Here is a 20396-nt window from a genome sequence, read left to right on the forward strand (position 1 = left end):
ATGAACAAAGTGTTCTCAGGGCACATCGGACTACAACTAGAGGTATACGTCGACGACATGCTGGTAAAGACACAAGAAGACAGAAACTTGCTGACCGACCTCACCAGTGTCTTTGGCACCCTCAGAAAACACAACATGAGACTTAACCCGACGAAGTGCACCTTCGCCGCAGAAGCCGGAAAGTTCTTAGGCTTCATGCTGACTCAAAGGGGCATCGAAGCAAACCCGGACAAATGCCAAGCAATACTTAATATGAAGAGCCCGACGTGTGTCAAAGAAGTACAACAACTGAATGGAAGGCTGGCCGCCCTATCAAGATTCTTGGCAGGATCAGCGATAAAATCACTACCTCTCTACTCACTCCTAAAGAAAGGGAAACCCTTCTCGTGGACCCCGGAGTGCGAAAAAACCTTCCAAGAATTCAAGGAATTCCTCGGGCAGCCACCAGTCCTAACCCGACCTCTAAAAGGGGAAGAGCTCGTACTATACCTCTCGGTCGGACATCGAGCAATCGCTTCAGCGTTAATACGAGAAAATGACCAAGGACAACACCCCATATACTTTGTAAGCAAGGCACTGCAAGGGGCCGAATTAAACTATCAGAAAATAGAAAAATTCGCCTACGCCCTAGTGTTCACAGCTCGGAGGCTCCGACCCTACTTTCAAGCCCACACCATCAAAGTCCGGACAAACCAACCCATGAGACACATCCTGCAAAAAACAGACCTGGCAGGACGAATACTACAATGGGCGGTGGAACTGTCCGAGTTTGACCTCCACTATGAAGCCCGGACTGCCATAAAGTCTCAGTATCTAGCCGACTTCATCGCAGAATACACTGAAACCCCTGGAACCCCACTCTCATGGAACCTATATGTCGACGGGTCCTCAAACAAAACAGGAAGCGGAGCCGGGGTTATACTCGAAAGCGACCAAGGAACACGGATAGAACTATCCCTAAAATTCGGGTTCCAGGCGTCGAACAACCAGGCCGAATACGAGGCCCTACTAGCAGGTCTAAAGCTAGCCGAAGAGGTCGGAGCCCAGAAAATCACAATCTTCAGTGACTCCCAGGTCGTCACATCACAAGTAAATGGAAACTACCAGGCCAAAGACCCAACTATGAAGAAATACCTGGACCAAACACAGGCACAATTACGCCACTTTCCAGAAATACAGATCTAGCACATACCCCGGGAACAAAACGCCCGGGCAGACGCCCTCTCAAAGCTCGCCAGCACCAAACCCGGAGGCAACAACAGAAGTCTCCTCCAGGAAACCTTACAATCGCCCTCCGTGCTAAGGGAGGAAGAAGCACTAAATATATCTAGCCAAAAGCAAGGATGGATGACCCCCATACTCAACTACCTGAAGTCGGGAACTCTCCCCGCCGAAAGAAAAGAAGCTAAGAGGCTCACAAAGGACGCCCAGAATTATACACTAATTCATGACGTATTATACAGAAGAGGACTCTCGAATCCCCTCCTTAGGTGCGTTCCGACCTCAGAAACAAAAGGCGTCCTCGAAGAAGTCCACGAAGGCATGTGTGGGAACCATCTCGGAGCTCGGGCACTATCCAAAAAAGTAGTCAGGGCCGGGTTCTACTGGCCGACCTTGCAAAGAGACGCAACAGAGTTTGTGAAAATATGCCCCCCCTGCCAAAAACACGCCAATTTTCACAAGGCACCACCCGAAGACCTTATCAGCATTACTGCACCATGGCCCTTCGCAAAATGGGGACTCGACCTACTCGGCCCATTCCCACAAGGACCGGGGCAAGTCAAATACCTCATAGTAGGGGTCGACTACTTCACAAAATGGATCGAAGCTGAACCCTTAGCCACCATTACGGCTCAGAAAAGCCGCAAATTCCTATACAAAAACATTGTCACAAGGTTCGGAGTCCCCTACTCCATCACAACAGACAATGGAACACAATTCACGGACACAAGTTTTCAGAAATTGGTGGCCGAACTAAAAATCAAACAGCAATTCACATCAGTAGAGCACCCACAAGCCAATGGACAAGCAGAAGCTGCAAATAAAGTCATCTTGGCCGGGTTAAAACGAAGACTCCAAGAGACCAAAGGGGCATGGGCCGAGGAGCTCCCCCAGGTACTATGGGCATATCGGACAACCCCACACTCTACAACGGGAGAATCACCGTTCCGACTAGCATACGGGATGGAGGCAATGATTCCTATCGAAATAGATGAAGGGTCACCCAGAGTCATCTTCTACAATGAAAAAGATAACCCGCAGGCACAAAGGGAAGAACTCGACCTCCTCCCCGAGGTCCGAGAAAGAGCTCGGATTCGAGAAGAAGCCTTAAAGCGGCGAACGGCCCTCAGATACAATCAAAAAGTAATAAAGCGAAGCTTCTCCATTCACGACCTAATTCTAATCCGAAATGACATCGGAACACAAAGGTCGGGAGAAGGAAAGCTAGCCGCAAATTGGAAAGGGCCCTACAAGGTAACAGAAGTCTTAGGAACAGGCTATTACAAAGTATCCGACCTAGAAGGCAACGAGCTGCCCAGGGCCTGGCACGCCTGCAATCTAAGACGGTACTACAGCTAGAAAAACTTAATCCGAGGTGTACTCTTTTTCCCTACAAGGGTTTTTTAATGAGACACCCGGTTAAGTAAGACACCCGACCTAGCCAAGGGTAAACACTCTGTAAATATTCTTTCTTTTTTAATACTAATAAAATTTTTTCCTATATTTTCCTCATGATGAAACGAATCCTAGAAAGTACCCCGCCAAGGCGCATTAATTTATGCTCGACAAAACGCAAAAAATCATTTGCCAAAAGGCCACACAAGGTCGGCAAAGATAAAGCGACGAGGTTCAAATTAATGTGAGAAGTTATAAAGTAACTCTGAAAAGGCTCAAAAAGGCCAAAAAGAGATTACAAAAATAACTTAAAAAGGGCCGACCAAACGACAAAGTCGGACCCAACAAAAGGAGGTACTCGAAGGCCCGAGGTCCGAGATTTCGAAAACGCTTACTAAAAAGTTGCTACACACGAACAACTAAAAAGTTCAAGCGAAAGAACGAAATCAAAGGAAGTTTCGAAAACGCTTGCTAGAAAGTTGTTAGCCAAAAACAACTAAAAAGCATAAAAGCGGAAACAAAAGCCAAAACGCGAAACAAGGCTAAAACAAAAGTTTCAAAACGCTAGCTAGAAAGTTGTTAGCCAAAAAACAACTAAAAAGCATAAAAGCGGAAACAAAAGCCAAAACGCGAACAAAGGCTAAAACAAGAATTTCAAAACGCTAGCTAAAAAGTTGTTATCCAAAAACAACTAAAAAGCATAAAAGCGGAACAGAAAGTCAAAACGCGAACAAAACACCGCATAATCAGCTAAAAAGTTACCACAAGTAGCTAATAAAGCAAAAAAGGTGTCCAAAAGCGTTCAACAAAAACCATCCAAAGACAAAAGAGCCCACAGGTCGGGCAAAACACCAAAAATAAAAAGATTACAAAGGATCAAGGACCTTTCCAGACTCCTCATCAACAGAAGGCTGCGGAGCAAACATAGAAATCGGGACTGCATCGACGGCAACGTCACCCGGGTTTGAAACCCCCACACCAGATCCATTCCCGGCCAAAGAGGAAGTCGGGTTCTCAACAGGAACTTCGGGGTCGGACGCCGGAACCTCATCCTCGTTTGGAGCGGGAACAATCTTTCCCTCCACAACGACATTATCCGTACTGAACGAGCTCAGATCTAGGTCGGGAGCAAGAACCCGAACCTGAGCCTTCAGATTTTCAAACATAGCATCCATACCCTTGGCCACATGACCTTCGAGCTCGTAAAACTTGTCCTGCGCAGATTGCAACTCCTCCTTCGTCTCCACAAGCTCGGCATATAGCCGAGTATAATTCTCTGTGGCCGCCTTCGCCATCTCTTCAGATGTCTTCGCTGACGCCACAGCCGCAGTAGCCCTAGCTTTCTCTTTCTCCAGAGAGGCCTCCAGCTCAGTAATCCTGGCAGCCTTCAGTTGACTAATCTTATCAAGCTCGGACTGAGCCTTCTCAAGTCGGGAGCTAGTCGCCCCAAGAGGGGATTTCTTGAACTCCCGGGCAATAGCGGCATGAAGACTAGCCATCCGAACACAGCTCCGCGCCATATAATGAAAATGATGCTCCATAGACACATCATCAGTAGAAATAAAGGTCTGAGGAAGGATATGCTGCTCAATCCAACCAAGAGCATCAAAATCCTTGTCATTAAAGCCCGCAAGCTCCTGAGAGGTCTTCTGTTTCTTGGGGGGAGGACCCGAGGTCGAAGGCGGGGAAAGGTGACCGGGCCCAGAGGTCGGAGGATCTTGAGTTATAGCTCGGAAATGAGGAGTCGGAATGGTCTTCGACCGAGTCTGAACACCCGAAGTAGGCTTCTGCGGAGAAGATCGGGCAGAAGCCTCAGCCTCGATATTCCGAGCAGCCGCAGACTTCTTCGACCGACGAAGGAACTTCATGGAATCCGCCTGAGAAGACATCTCTGCAGAAACAAAAGAAAGGGATTATCACAACAGAAATTCCACCAAAACAAGCAAAGCCAAAATACTAAAAAAGATGAAGCTCGGAGAGGTCGGGAACTACCTAACTCGGAACGGAGAAGGCTTGGATCTCCCAACATTTTCTTCGTGTCCAAGTGAGGTGCCCGACCCCATAAACCGCTCACCACACCCACAAAAACCTGCTCCACCTCATCTAAACTCTCAAGAGTATACTTGGCAGACACTACATGTTCCTGCCAACAAAGAGGAAAAGAAGGCTCCCCACTCTCATCTAGAAAGAAAGGTCGGACATCTCCAGCAGCCCGGACCTTGAAATAATAGTTCTTAAAATCATGAAAGGACTCATCATACAAGGTACAAAACTTCTTTCCCTGGTTAGCCCTAAAAGAGACCCAAGACACCTTACCTCCACCCGACCCCGGCTTCGTCAACACAAACAGATAGGAAAAAAGAGAAATAGAGGGGGAGACGCCCAAAAACTGACACAAAAGTTGAAACAGCTTTAAAAATGCCCAAGAATTCGGATGGAGCTGCGTAGGGGCAAGGTTACAAGACCACAAAACCTCAGACTCCAGGTCGGTAAAAGGAAGTCGGACATTCAGCTTAGAGAAAAAACAATCATAAGCGTAAAAGAAGAGCTTCTCGGAACTATCTAAAGGCGGGAAGCAAACTCTCTCTTCGGAATCCGGGGCTACTAGTTCATAATCCCTCTCAGACTCTCTATCTTCACATATGCTACATTGCCTACGAAATCTAGCTAAATACTCAGAATCTACCACAGAAGGGACTTTTAGAGGAACAGGATCTACCCAACCAAGACCACTTGGAATCTTGGTCGACATCGCTTGAAGTACCTTTCGAGACATAAAAATTCTTGCCTACAAATGAAGAATACAACAGCAAACAAAAATCACATAAAGGCAGACCGCAAAAAACCCATTCAGCAAAGCAAGAAACAAAGATCTTTTAGAAGAAAATACAGCAAACCCGGAGCAAAATACCAGAGAACCAGAAAAAGAGCCCCCCCATGTACAAACAACAATGCAATGGCGGCGCCTCTTCTCGGGGCAACCCAGGCATAAAAGAAACAGAAAGCCACGCAAAAAACAGAAAGGCATATGTGTACAAGAAAAAGAGAGGCATGGAAACAAACCTGGAAAAGAAAGAAACGAAGACGGCGAGCTCCGAAGCAAAGAGAACGAAACGACGGCACAAAGAAAAACCCAGAGAAACACACGGAGAGATTCAGGAGAGCAAAGAGAAAAGAAGAAGCAAATGCTCGAAAAAGGATAAACGAAAAAACGAAGAAAGGGGCAAATAAATAAAGCCCTCACAGAGCCCGAACGGAAATCGAGGAAAAACGGTAAAATGCAATAAATGCAGGAAACGGCCACTTTTGAAATTTGAAAAACTACTATGCCCGAGCTCGACCTCTCAAAGAGACGAACTCGGGCAGGGGCACTGTTCATACCCTGACCGAGCTCCCCAAACTCGGCAAGTTCATAAGAGGTCCGACCTCGTCCCAAAGGCCCACGCTTGAGGTCGGACCTCGGACAAATAAGCTGAGAAAGCCCATCAAAGGGAACGAAGCCCAAAAACCTAAAGGCCAAAGAGGCCTAGGAAAAGGCGGTTCCACAAAGATAGGGATAAAACTCCCAAAAGATAAGATAAGATAAGAATATCTTATCCAGGGAAGATCACGGCCAACTACTATAAATACACTGGAGCACCCAGGTATAACTCATACTCTAATTCTACTCAATATCTGCTTGGACCCATGCTAACTTAAGCATCGGAGTGTCATTGCAGGTACCACCATCAACCGCTCAGCATATCAAGCTCGGGTCATCAATCCCCCCATCTCGGGCCTCCCTAAGACGACCGAGCTGCCCGTTTCAGGTAACCCCCGGAACAAATACATTTAGAAGAAATTTTTTAACTTTTTAATTTATAATTATAAAAGTAAAATAAATATTTTGATAATTAATAACTAAACTCTAATAATTTTATATTTTTCATAAAAAGTTTTTAATTAGTAATTTTATTATATACTCTTAAAACACATATTAATTAAATTATAATAATAATATTATGTTAGTATTTGTATTTTGTCAAAACAAAAATAAACATATCAACATTAAATAAATATAAATTTTTAATTTATTAAACGTACTTAATACCTCAATAAATATTGTTCTATTTAAAAATTTGTTGCTGAATAATGTGTTACTATAAATACAAGACAAAATTTAAACTTTTAATATTTATTTAAATAGATAAGTGAGTTAACCACTTAACTAATTCAAATTAAAGGCAATTTACTTAATAAAATAATTAGAGTATGTATTTACTCAAATACAACAATTAAAAACTGGTTACGTGCCTGTTCTATTTATATTTTATGTAAACCATAGAAATTCTACCAATTTTTACAAATATATATATAAACAGTAGAACATCTCCCACGGTTTATAAATAGAAAAAGGTGTGCATCAAACGTAGAACTCCTTCCATGGTTTATGAAGAAAAGACTTTATGCATAAACCGTGGAACCCCTTCTACCGTTTATGAAAAGTTAGGTGAATACATAAACTACGAGACTAAAGAATGGATTGCATTGTTGGGTATTAGAGTAATTGAAATTGAAAGGATTTGGGAGAGAATCTGACGACAACGATAATTTGGCGGAGTGGGGTCACGGAAAACCAAGATCATTTGTGCCGATTGAATGATGTTGCTCATGTGGCTGGAAGCATCAACTAAGAGGTTAATTTTTTATATGTTGTTCTCTTTAGGTGTTAGTTGTTTTTTATTCCGTTCATATCCTATGTCACTTTGGTGTGTGGTTGGAGTATTTTTATACATAATTTAAAGATATTGGTGAGTTATATGTTAAAATCTGATTGGTATTATGCTCATTTTTTGTTAACTTATGTGTTAGGTTTTTTTTATAAAATTTTTTAATTTATAAAAAATTGAATAGGTGCTAGTTGATTTATATGTTAAAATTTGATTAGTATACCGAATTAATTTTTTTTGTTAATTTATAGGTTAGACTGTTATATGTGTTTTGTTTAATCTATAAATAATTTATAGTGTAGTGATTTGTATGTTAAAATTTGATTAGCATGGAATTAAACTTTTTCGTTAATTAATGCGTTAGAATTTTATCTATCAATTATTTAATTTATAAATAATTTAGAGATTAGTGATTTATCTATTAAAATTTGATTAGACCTGGAGTAATTTTTTGTTAATCTATGTGTTAGACTTTTATCTGTGATATTTTTTTTAATTTATAAATAATTTATATGGTAAAGATTTGTATGTTAAATTTTGATTAGTATCAAATTAATTTTTTATGGTACTAATGTGTTAGACTTTTATCTATCAGTTATTTAATTTATAAATAATAAATAGTTTACTGATTTATCCGTTAAAATTTGATTAAAACCATGTTAGTTTTTTTTTTTTTTGCATGATGCAGCCGACTAGGTATATTTGTAGTGTTAGGAGATAACAGAATGTGCCTCTACATGATCAGATAAGACCTTATTTGAAAATCGCAGGTTTGTATCACTTGGTTAGATTGAACAATCATTGGATCTGAGTGGATGAGCCTCTACTGAGCGCATTCATTGAAGGGTAGCGTTCTGAGACTCATACCTTCCACATGTTGTTCGGAGAATGCACCATCATGCTGCCTGAGGGGTTTACCGTTGATGGGGAGGTTGTTAGTAGGTGCCTCATTGACTTTGACCAGTTCATTTCTGACGGAAGATCAGCATGGGAGTGGTTTCAGGAGATATTCAGTGAGACATCGCCATCGAATAAAGTCAGGCAGATGACAGTCCACTTCACATGGTAACATGAAAGGTTTCAGGTGCTCCCAGTCAATGTGGGTGAGGAGATAGTGTGTATATATGCACGTTCTTACATTATGATGTTACTGTCTACTTAGCTTTTCGGTAACAAGAATGAGAACCAGGTTCACCTTCGGTGGTTGCCGTTTGTGGCAAGACTTGACGAGTTGGAAAAATACAGCTGGGGTATAACTGCACTGGCCTGGTTGTATAGATGCATGTGTCGGATGATCAACAGAAATGTCATTAACATGGCCAGACCACTTCAGCTACTATAGTATTGGATTTTCTGGCGGTTCCCACGCTGAGCCCAAGTGATTTTGACACATTTGAATTTTCGCTGGCCTCCAGGTATCACTTAATGTTTTCTGTGTGATACATGTTTATTTTAATGTACTATCCTTTTTTATGCAATGCTTACAACGAAGATTGTAGCTGGGCAACATATCTACCGACCTCCGACACGAGGGAGCAAAGAGTGGTATCGCACATCTTTCTTTAGACAGATTGTGTTATCAAGACGTAAGTTGTTTAGTTGTTGCTTTTTGTTGGATTTACAGTTGACATCATGCATCTTTTTATGGTGTTATCTAAGCTTAGCTTATTCTTTACAGTTTTTGTGGGAGCCTTATTCTACTACTGAGGTGGTAGCTGTGGTTCATCTGGAGATACTGGCTGAGGAGCACAGTATGTTATGGAGGGTATAAAATTCGTAAAATTAGTAAATAATTAGCTAATAAATTAATTATTTTAAGATATTAGAAAATTAAATTTTATCGTTTAATAAAAAAATAATTTAAACATGAATTTTGACATTAATTTTAAAGAATTTGGCTCAAGATTGGGTCGAACAAGCCGGATTGGGCGAACCAGGCCTGTATTGGGCCCAAGGCCCAACCCACAAGTCACACACACTTAACAAAAACCCCTTCCTCCTCCTTCATTCAGCAAGAATGCTGAAACACATTTGGGGAAGAAAAGAACAAGAACACCAAACCTAACCTTGATATTGATTTCAATTTGACATAATGTTCAATCCGGAGCTCCAATCGCCATACTGTCTGCGGCCACGCGACGATCTCTACAAAGTCCAGTCCTTGATTAGGTATGGAATCCACTTTTCAATTTCAGTTCTCTCCTTCCTAAATTTCGAAATTCAATGCGTAATTATGTTGAATTTTGCGTAATTTCAGTGTTTAGGTTTGAGCTAGCTTGCAGGTATTGTCAGGTCTAGCTCACTTGAGCTATGGGTCAGGTAAGCACCCTCAAAACCCTTGTGTAATGTTGAATTAGTGAATTCTATATTGATTATAGTAATAATTATGATATTAGACTGAAATTGGTTATTGAATGGAGTCAAGATTGAGAATGTGGATCTTGGATTGAGCTTTGGTGGCTAGAGGGCTGTTTGGTGAGGTTTTGGGGTCTTGGAAACTTGGAAAACGCTGAATTCTGAGGTGTTTCGTGCGTTAGGAGGAATCGACACTACAAGAAAACACGTCTATTGTCACACTTCTAAAGCGTGACGAAAAGCAAAAAAAGTGTGGCGATAGCTTTTCGCCACGCTTTTTGAGCTACTGCCACGCTTTTGAAAGGGTGGCCTATGAAAAGATGGAGGTTGCTTTATCGCCACACTTTTTTTTGCCACGCTTTTTATAGATTGTCACGTTTAAAAGCGTGGCTGTAGGTGGGAGATATTGCCACGCTTTTAAAACATGGCCATATGTGAAAGTTATAGCCACACTTTTAAAGCGTGACAATAGAGTGATACAGCCACGCTTTAGAAGCATGGCAATAGAGGAAGATACGACCACACTTTAAAAACGTGGCAATAAGGTTAGATACGGCCACGCTTTTAAAGCGTGGCAATAACAAGAGATACAGCCATTAAATCACAAAGCTCATTATCATTGCTGACATGTTGAAAAAGAAATTCTACTGAAGTTCACATATCAAATAACTAACACATTCAGAATTGTATCAAAGTTAATATTAATTAAGAGCTAAATCTAAAACAAACTGACTTACACCAGTAATCAAATCATTCTATTAGTAGTATCTTTCTATAATCTACTGTACCATAACCAAAATAATCATTCTAAAGACATCAATTGAAACCTAAAAGGTTGTCAAGAACTATACAATGGCATAGGAAACTTGAACAATACTAAACTAGTAACACAAGGTGTATTTCGAAACGATCAAGAAGCATGAAATCAATCAGCCTAAGCACATTCACCACGGATGCGGCGAGCAAGCTGAATGTCTTTGGACATTATGGTGACCTCTTGGCATGGATGGCACACAAGTTGGTGTCCTCAAACAAACCAACCAAGTAGGCTTCAGCAGCTTCGTGGAAAGCAAGGACAGCATGGCTTTGGAACCTCAAATAAGTTTGCAAACATAATAAATCAATCAATAAAGAGGAATCATTACATATTTTACAGCAAAAAATAACCCAACGCACCAGGACTAAGAACTAGAAAATTTTTCATAAAAAAACTAATCCTATAACCTTGTAGCAACTTCATGTTGTAAGTAGGACTACTGAAATTGTGTTAACTAGCATTAGTAATACGCTGCCAGCTGTACAAGCATGTGCATACAAAGGTCAAGTGTTAAACCAGAGAGTATTCATGTGGGAATTTACCTAATCTGCTACATTACAGCAGACATAACTACAATGGGGCCCTAAGAGTGTTTTTTGGAGCACTAATCCAAGGTGATCCGGCAATGGCAAATCTCCACAATGCATTGATATGCTCTGGCGAAGCATATTGTATACCCACACGTGGACCCACCAATATGTTTTCCGGCTTTGAACCATCTAAGAGTTCCAAACCACCTGTGTATCCATAAAGATAAGATGTCATACTTCAAGTCCAAAGAAGAAAAAAGACTTTGAATATTAAAGTATGAACCATACTGTAATTTATGCATTAAAAATTATTTTCTTATACGCATGCACTTTCCTTTCCTTTTAAGCAACACATTAACAATCATGTGTCGAATTTAAGGTTTGGACAATAGTAATATAAGCTTACCAGGGGTATAAAGAGGATGGTTGGACCACTCCGTTGAAAGACCCAGTGCCTGACCCACCTACCATTTGGAAAAACAAATCATATTTATCAATTTCGAAATCTGGTGAAAAAATTCTTGGGTCATTAAGAACAAGCATGGAAAACCAAATTATGGAATGTGTTATCCTTTTTCTCCTTACTGACTTTTGCCTTCTATGAAAGAACCTCAAGTAATCATTATGACCATGGTAAGTTCTGTTATGCTAAATTGTGTGCAAGATTTTAGATGCATTAATAGCACCATTCAAGAAAAAAGAAAATGAAGAAATGAATCAAGAAAAAAATCACCAACAAATTAATTCTAGAATAATGGATTCTGGAGCAGGGTGCCCACTTCTGTAATTAAACTAGAGTAAATAAAATAGAATTTATCAGAAACACCAACTAGCAAACATACACACAACATGGAAATTAGCTATAGATATACCAATACAAATCTTCTTTATGCAACAGAGATGTATTTATTATGTTTATGGAATACCAAATAACCTATTAGTCAATGCACAATTGACCCATAATTAAAAAATATTAAGTAACCTTAATACCCCAATCATATTCCGGCCCTCCAGAATTATGGCTAGCACTCATAATAAATCCACCATTTGCCTGTTAAAGTAGAAGGAAATTAGAAAAATGATTAGCAAGTGAGCTGAAAAGGTATATGCTAAAATAAACAGGATTAAAAGGGGTTAATTAGATTGGTTTGCCTTCTGCTTCCTTATCACAGCAGAAATAGCTGGTGTTGACAATATACCTTCCCGTATTAGAAAGATAAGTTGTCTTCAATTTCTATTAAGAGATTCATGTTAATAATAATACACACTAGAGGATTGCCAGTGGTAGTTTGAGAACTAGACCTAAAGTTTCAAGGCAATTCACCAGTTCTCCAGCTATGGTAGATATTCAAAACACGCTCATAACAAATGCCATGACAACCACAGGCATTTGCTCGATTTTGGGAGGTTCTTTTTCCATTACTAAATGAAGGCATGCAAGGCAGAGCTTGTGGTGAGCACCACTGACCAGAGGGGCAAGTCAGTGTTGGGGAGGAGGAAAGTTATGGGATGATCAAATGGCACAAATGATTTGTAGGCATACAAGAGGGCTATCGAACAAAGAGCGATGTTGGCCGACGAGTAAAGTCTGCTCCATTGCGACGGCGCTGGCTCGGGGATCGACAGTTTGAGAGTTGCAACAGAAATCTCCCATGCTTTAGAAATCTGGATGAAGAGAGCAAGGGATAAGTCAGGACTACCTCCAATAGAATAATGTTATCAAATAAACTATAATTCTATCCCTGAAATAAATGGTATTGCCTAGTTTATGTTAAAGATAAGAACCATTGCCTCAATTATACAATCAAAATGATCATGGTTACATCAATGCAATGAGTTAATCAGTAAACGTGCACAGTACCATGTACACTGCAAAAAAGAATCAAACGAATCCAACGCCTAAATTCAAAAGAGTTGGTAAGAACATAGATCAAGTTCCTTATTCCTACTGCTATTTCTTTCATTCAAGTTCTAGCCAACAAAGTAACAAACCAAGAAAGCCAAGTTACCAGATCCAATTGCCGTAAAAAACCAAATCCCTTTATATCAAACTCTAAATCAGAAAAATTATCAGTTTAATTGAAATTGAAACATACCAATCCATAAGCTCCCGGAAATCCAGAACTGCGCTTCTCGTCGTTCATAGATCCCGAAACCTTGGCGTTGGAGTCAATGTGCACCGCAACTAATTCCTTCTGCTCCTCAAGATCTGTCGAAGAATTCCCATTTTTGCCTCTGTCATCAACTACTCCCAAGCCCATATAGAACACGAGACCAACGAAGAATGCATAAAACCCTACGAATCCAATCCCCGCCTGCCACAGGAAGATCTCCGCGCTAAGATACACGTAGAAGAGGAACATCACTGCCGTCAAGTAGAAGAGCACGTCTCTGACGAAGGGCGCGTGGTCAAGGGAGAACAGAGCGACGTAGATGGCGACGAATCCGACAACGAGGGCGGAGACGAAGGTACCGGCGGAGAGGATGGCGCCGAATCCAGTACGGTACTAGCCGGAGTGGAGGGCAGTGAGGGAGGAGAAGACGTCGGGGGAGCCTGATACGACATTATTGACTGCATGTGCGGCACAGATGCCGGAACCGCAACGCCACGGGTAGCAGAGGCGACGCCGAGAGCCATTGCAGCCGCAAAGCTAACACAAGGAGGTGGAATCAACGGATTCTGGTAGGCAAGGCTGGGCGGAGCGGCACCTTCGGATGGATTTGGCAGCGGGGAGAAGTGCGGTGCCTGAGGAGACAGCGTCCGGAAGGAGGAGGCAGTGGGAGGTGCGAAGGGAGGTCCAGTGGAGACCTGAGGCGGCACGTAGGAGAAGGTGGGATGATGCTGCTGCAACGGGGCGGGGGCGGTGGCGCGAAGAGCAGAGTCGGATTGGGACGTGGAAGGTGGAACGTGAGGGGTTATTAGGGTTAGGGGTTGTGAGTGACGGAGACTGAGAGAGTCTCGAAGCTTTTGAAGTTTCAGGGTTAGTAGGATTCAGGATTATTGTGTTTGTGGTTATTAGTTTTTTTTTAAAACCTTTTGGCCACGCTTTTAAAGCGTGCCAAAAGAGTACCAGGATATGGCCACGTTTCGTAAGCGTGGCTGTAATGAAACCCTGTCGCCACGCTTTTAAAACGTCCTTGTTTCTCTCTATGGCCACGCTTTTGAAGCGTGGCAGAAAAAAAACGTGGTCGTTTCTCTAATCAATTGCCACCCTTACAAAAGCGTGGCCGTTGATATTTTTCGCCACGCTTTTGAAGCGTGGCAAAAAAAAAAGTGGCCAAATCTCTAATCTATCGCCACCTTTATAAAAGCGTGGCCATTGACCACTTTTGGCCACGCTTTTGAAGCGTGGCAAGAAAAAACGTGGCCATAGGCCTTTTTTCTTGTAGTGCGACCAAGGTATGGTTTCGGTTTCTCATAACTAAAATATAATGTGTCGTGAAAACTAAGGCTAGACGACTTAGGATAAATTGAATCTTGTATTTGATACATATTATTTTAATTGATGTGTTATGTTTGGCTGATGATCATTAGGCATGAGGGAAGTTGATGATGGCGGAAAAATGATTTAGAGGTATATGATGATGTAGGTATTGATGAGTATGCATATTGTATATTGAACATGAACTATTGTGTTAAAATTGTTGAAATGATAAATTGGAGTGTTGTGTAGTGATTTAGTATGGTGGAGGCATAGTTTGGCTGGTTTGGTATTGTTGTGGTAAGGTTTGGTGAGTTAAAATGTTTTGGATTGGAAAAGTTTGGGAAAAATTGAAAATTTAGCCTTTGGTAAAAACGTGATTTTAACAAACTTCGGCGGTCCATAACTTGAGCCTCGAATTCTAGATTTGAATGAAATATATTTCAAATTAAAGATGTTTTCAATAGCTTTAAAACGGTATAAGATTTGAGGAAAATGTAATTTTGTAGACGAAATTATGCACGTCGAAAAATAGATACAGAAAACAGACTTTTGTTAAGTTGCTGAATTTTGAAAATGCTAGTGTGTGTGCGCACGCACCGGGCAGAGTGTGAGTTTTGGCTCGTGCACACACACACTACGGTGCGTACACACACACATGATAAGGTTTTCTGTTGCCTGCGTACGCATATCCTTGTGCGTACGCATACTTTTAAGAGATTGAGTGGAGTGTGCACACGCACAGTACCCTATTTTGTACAAAAACTCTGTTTTTTAGCGTTTGACCTTCCCAGCAAGTCTGTAAACCTCTGAAACTATTATTTTGATGGAAATTCACTATTTTGAACTATTGAACATTCTTCTGATTTTCCAAATCTCTGAAAACTCTTATTAAAATTTATTAGTAAGGTTTTGAGTCACGAAGTAAGGGTTAGCGAGTGAAAGAAGATAGAATTGGCAACGGAGGAGTTGAAGAAGGGGATACTCAATTTGATGAGATGATGAAAGTAATTAATGAGGCAACTTTGAGAATAATGCAATATTGAGAACGATGAATGGGACAATTTATGAATGATAGTTAATGTGAAAAAGATTAATTGAACTTGATGATGATTTATTGAAAATGAATGAATATGATGATTGAGGTTGTTGATGATGAGTATGTTTAAGTTTTCTCTCTGTGTAAAGTGTGTCGGGCACTATATCCCATGAGTGTGGGAGCACTTTACCCTGGGAAGTGTGTCGGCGGGCACTATATCCCATGAGTGTGACGGGCTCTATATCCCGAGAGCGTGGCGGGTGCTATATCCCAAGTAGGGGTGTACATGGACCAAGCCACACCGGGTTTAGCTTAATCCAGACCCGACCCGAAATATAGTCCAGACCTAATTTTTAGACCCTAACCCGATCCTAAACCCAATGAAACATACACACTTTTGGGCCGGGTGAAAATTGGGTAAAAACCAGGTGAAAGCCGGATCTTTAGCATGTAAAAATCACCTAATCTCTAACTATTATTTCACAATTCACATAGTAAAATTCACTTAAAAAAAATATAACAAGAACCAACCCTTCTCTAAAATTAAAGTATAACCATAATCAATACTAATATTGTCTAATAATACCAAATATTTAAATCAATACAAATAACATAATATTATGCATTAGTCTAAAGTCTTATTATACATTTTAAACATAAAACATTAACTTATAATCTTATAATGATTAATAACACAAAATATTAAGGTTTATAATATTTAAATTCCACATAAGAATAGGCATCATCCATCACTAATAACACAAAATATTAATTGTATATGATGACTGGGCCATCGGGCCGAGTCCGGGTGACGCGAGCTATGGTTCGGATCTGACCCAAAATAATGACCGGATCTATTTTTGAGACCCTTACCCGGCCCTAGACCCGATGAAATCACACTAAATTATCCCCTAAAGTGTTCTGGGCCGGACCGGATCTTCGGGCCGGGCCGGGCCATGTACACCCCTAATCCCAAGAGTGTGGGAGCACTTTATCCCAAGAAATGTGACAGGCACTATATCCCATGAGTGTGGCGGGTACTATATCCCGAGAGTGTGATGGACACTATATCCCAAAAGTGTGGAGGCATGCCAGAGAGACGATATTCGAGTTAGCTGCCGGGCGTGTCGGGTTCTAGCGATATAACTAACACGTGAGCTCATGTCTAATAGGATATACATACATCACATGCATGTGTGCATTGTTTGATTGTGCATTAATTGGGCCTGCCTATGTGATTATTATGCTTGCCTGCTGTATTTGTTACCTGTCGTATTTATATTCTACTTGTGTTTGCTTTGTCTACTTTGTTTGTCTGTGTGGTTCTATTGGTGCTTTGGAGGATTGCGGAGGAAGGAGAATAGTCGAGAGTTTCAGTGAGAGTTTGGTTAAATTTGGAGAACCTTAGAGAACCACCCTATTTATGGTTTCTATTTTAAATTTTTAAGTTTTATAATCTGAGTGTCGGAGTTCTAGGATTACTTCTGGCTTTCCCATAACCTTATATGTTAGTTATGTGGGCACTGTTACCATGCTGAGAACCTCTAGTTCTCATTCTATACAGATATTTGTGTTTTTTAGATGCAGGTCGAAAGACACCTCGCTAGGCGTCTGGAGTTCTCTGTAGCGAAGTGGGGCTTTTGGGATATTACATTTTGTTCTGTTTAGACATATCCATGTATATAAAACTCTCCTTACGAACTTGTTTTACTTTTGCACCTCATATAGGTTTATGGAGAATTATAATTTTTTTTGTATGTTGGGTTATGGATTTTATATGTATGTAAGTGAATATTCTCCGGCCAACTTTAGTTTCGCAAGCTAAGTTCGGAGCTTGAATATTTTGTCACTTTGACTCTCTACATACATAAGTAAACATTATTTCTGAGCATTGCGCTTTTAATTTTTACGATATTGCTTTAACCATCCCCTGAAGGCTCCCCGTATATCACTTTCTATCAATCATTATACATATATACATTTTATTTTAGAGGTCGTAATACCACACTACCTCTATTTTATGACTTAAGTGTAAAGCTCTGTGTGGTATGGTGTTACACAGGGCGGTCACGATTTGATATATTTTACCGTGATAGAGTGGCATTAAGTTGATAGAGTGGTACCGTAGCTCGGCGGCATACAACATCTCCCTCAGCCAGCTCTAAACATAGACTGGCTCCATTAGAATGATGGTAGGGGTGGAGATCGAGGGTTCCCTACTTATTACCAGACCTGACATCTACATTGAAGTAATAAGGTTGATTTAGTCCTTCAGATCCAGAAAGTTGCTGATCTAGGTCCATCGGAAGGGTACTTGGACTGGTGGCATCGGGTGGCCTACAGAGTTCTATCCCCGGATGCCGCGTTTAATGATCCTAGGCCAGTGGATATCTCGGAGGAGGCTCGTCGCAGAAGGTCATCTCAAGCACCTGTCAGGGTACAAGTGACGGATGTGCTTGATAAAAAGCATGTTGAACGGTGTTGACGTGTTGGTACACGTGCTTCGATCGAAAGTGGCAATGGCTAGATGACATGATGGATGGCGATGAAGGTGGTGATCATAAAGGGGACTATTGCAATCATTATATTCGTCAAGGTAGAGCTAGACGATATGGGGGGAGAGGTGGCCGTGGACAGGTTGGAGACAGCGGTAGTTCTGCTAGTGCCGACCAGGGAGGTCATACTGAGGGTGTGGGTGTTGGAGACGTCAAGACTGAAATCGGCGGCAACAACTACACAGTCGGCACCATCTTTCAGGTGTTTGAGGATGTCGGCACTCGGATCTTCACTAATTTTGCCTCCAAGTTTATGGTTGAAAAGTGCGAAGGATACTACTGTGTGTCGAAACTTGATGGGTCATGCTGTGTGCATAGATTGCGCCTTGTATCCTCATCACTGTTCCTAACTATATCGACAGCCTCCTCGTCTGAATCATCCTCCCACATTACATTCTCAACTCAATCAGGTTCACCCAACCCTACACAATGAGGAATCATGACAGGAGAACTAGCTATCTCAATTGCCAACTGCCAGAACGAACAGATCACCAATGTTACAGAACCATCTTCTTCTGCATGGTTCAAATCAACTGCAAAGAATGGAAATGCAACGAACGGACGAGCTGGTGCAACTGCAGCCATCAAATTGGAAGCACCCCCAAGAGAGTCGAGTGAGGATTTGGAGCTGATACCCCAGAACTATCGACACCGACCTCCAACTTTGCATACAATTCGTGTATTCTGACCTCTGAAAAACTCCCATGACAATAAAATAGAACAAGCAGATCTTCATCAGGTCCTATCACAAACATATCATACTTCACACCGGTTGATACAACTGCAATAAAAATCTTATAAAATAACTTCTTCACTCACTTAGTCCCAAATATTCCAAATTTATGCAATGTATTGGTTTTTAGATCTAACATGGTATTCGATGAACGAATAAATACACTCAAGGGTTCCTTGTTAGTGAACTTCACACCCTCTTTTTTGCTTTTATGTTTTTTTCCAGAACAATGTCCTAGCACTAGAAAAGTCTCCTACTCACTAGCCATTGTGAAAATGATACTCTTCAAAACAATTAACTTCAGTTAGTATAGAGCTGTAACTCTTCATAAACCGAAGTTAGAGTAGAACAGTTTATGTATTTACTTAGTTTTTCAAAAAATCGTGAAAGGAATTTCACGTTTTATGCACACCTTTTCCTCTTCATAAATCGTGAAAGAAATTCCACAGTTTATGTGTATATTAATTTGTTTATAAATCGTGATAGGAGTTTCACAATTTATACTATTATTTGTAACGGTTTATATAAAATATAAATAAGACACACATGTAATATTTTTAATTGTTATATTTGAATAAATATAATCTCTAATTATTTTATTTAAATAAATTATTCTCAAATTAATTTAATATTTAACTCTTTAAAAACCTTTTTAAAAACATTTGTTAATACACTTGTACGTAAAGATTAGCAATTAAATTAATTATGCAAAAAATATGTTTGAATAAAATATACACATTAAAAATTAGTCAACTACACATACATTGATATAATTTAGTAATTTATTTTTTGAAACGCATGATATTTTTGTTGTTAATAAAACTCTTAAATTTATATTAAAAAAAACGATAAATTAATTTTAATTTATTATTAAGAAAATAATTAAATTAGTCAAAAAAATTAATTACGAATAAATTTCAAATCTTTATAATAAAAAATACATAAATTCTTGTATCAATAATTTGAATTCGATACAAAAGAATTGAGGTGTCTTTCATTCACACAGATTAAAAATGTATTTATAATAATTAAATTTGATAAAAAAAAATTTAATATTTTCAAACAATAAAAAGTCAATAACATATTTATCCTTTTATCTTATATCTATGTAGAACACTATTAAATTTAAAAGTACAAAATTTGAAAATCAATTTTAACGGAGTATATAAATAACATTGCTCTATTATTCTTAATTACGTACTTTTGATTTAATGATGTTTTACTTGTGTTGTGTACTTGCTTATACGCGAGACAGGATCACCTAACATTCCCTCCTCATACTATGTTTTATCAATTTCTCTCCTCCCAATGCACACTAATTACTAGGGGTGTTCAAATCCAAACCGATTCAAATTAAACCGCTCATCCAATCCAATCCAAACCGAAACCGATTAAAATCGCACTAATTTGGATCTGATTGGATTTTATTTTTTACAAACCGCTGGATCGGATCGGATTTTGGATCTACTTTTCAAAACCGATCCAATCCAATCCAAACCGCACAATGTACTATAATATTATTATTTTATTATTATATTTATAATTATACTTATAACATGTTTAATTTATTATATATTTTTATATTATTCATGTATTATTATTATTTAATAAATAGTTTAT

At 40.0% G+C, this 20396-nt stretch overlaps 1 pseudogene; it reads right to left on the reverse strand.

Moving 5' to 3' along the window:
• Positions 1–12294: 12294 nt before the first annotated feature.
• Positions 12295–17791, reverse strand: LOC130962493 (cation/calcium exchanger 5-like; annotated as a pseudogene).
• Between the last annotated feature and the right edge of the window lie 2605 nt (positions 17792–20396).

Source organism: Arachis stenosperma, chromosome 2 (assembly GCF_014773155.1).
Source record: "Arachis stenosperma cultivar V10309 chromosome 2, arast.V10309.gnm1.PFL2, whole genome shotgun sequence".
In the NCBI taxonomy this organism is placed as follows: Eukaryota; Viridiplantae; Streptophyta; class Magnoliopsida; order Fabales; family Fabaceae; genus Arachis; species Arachis stenosperma.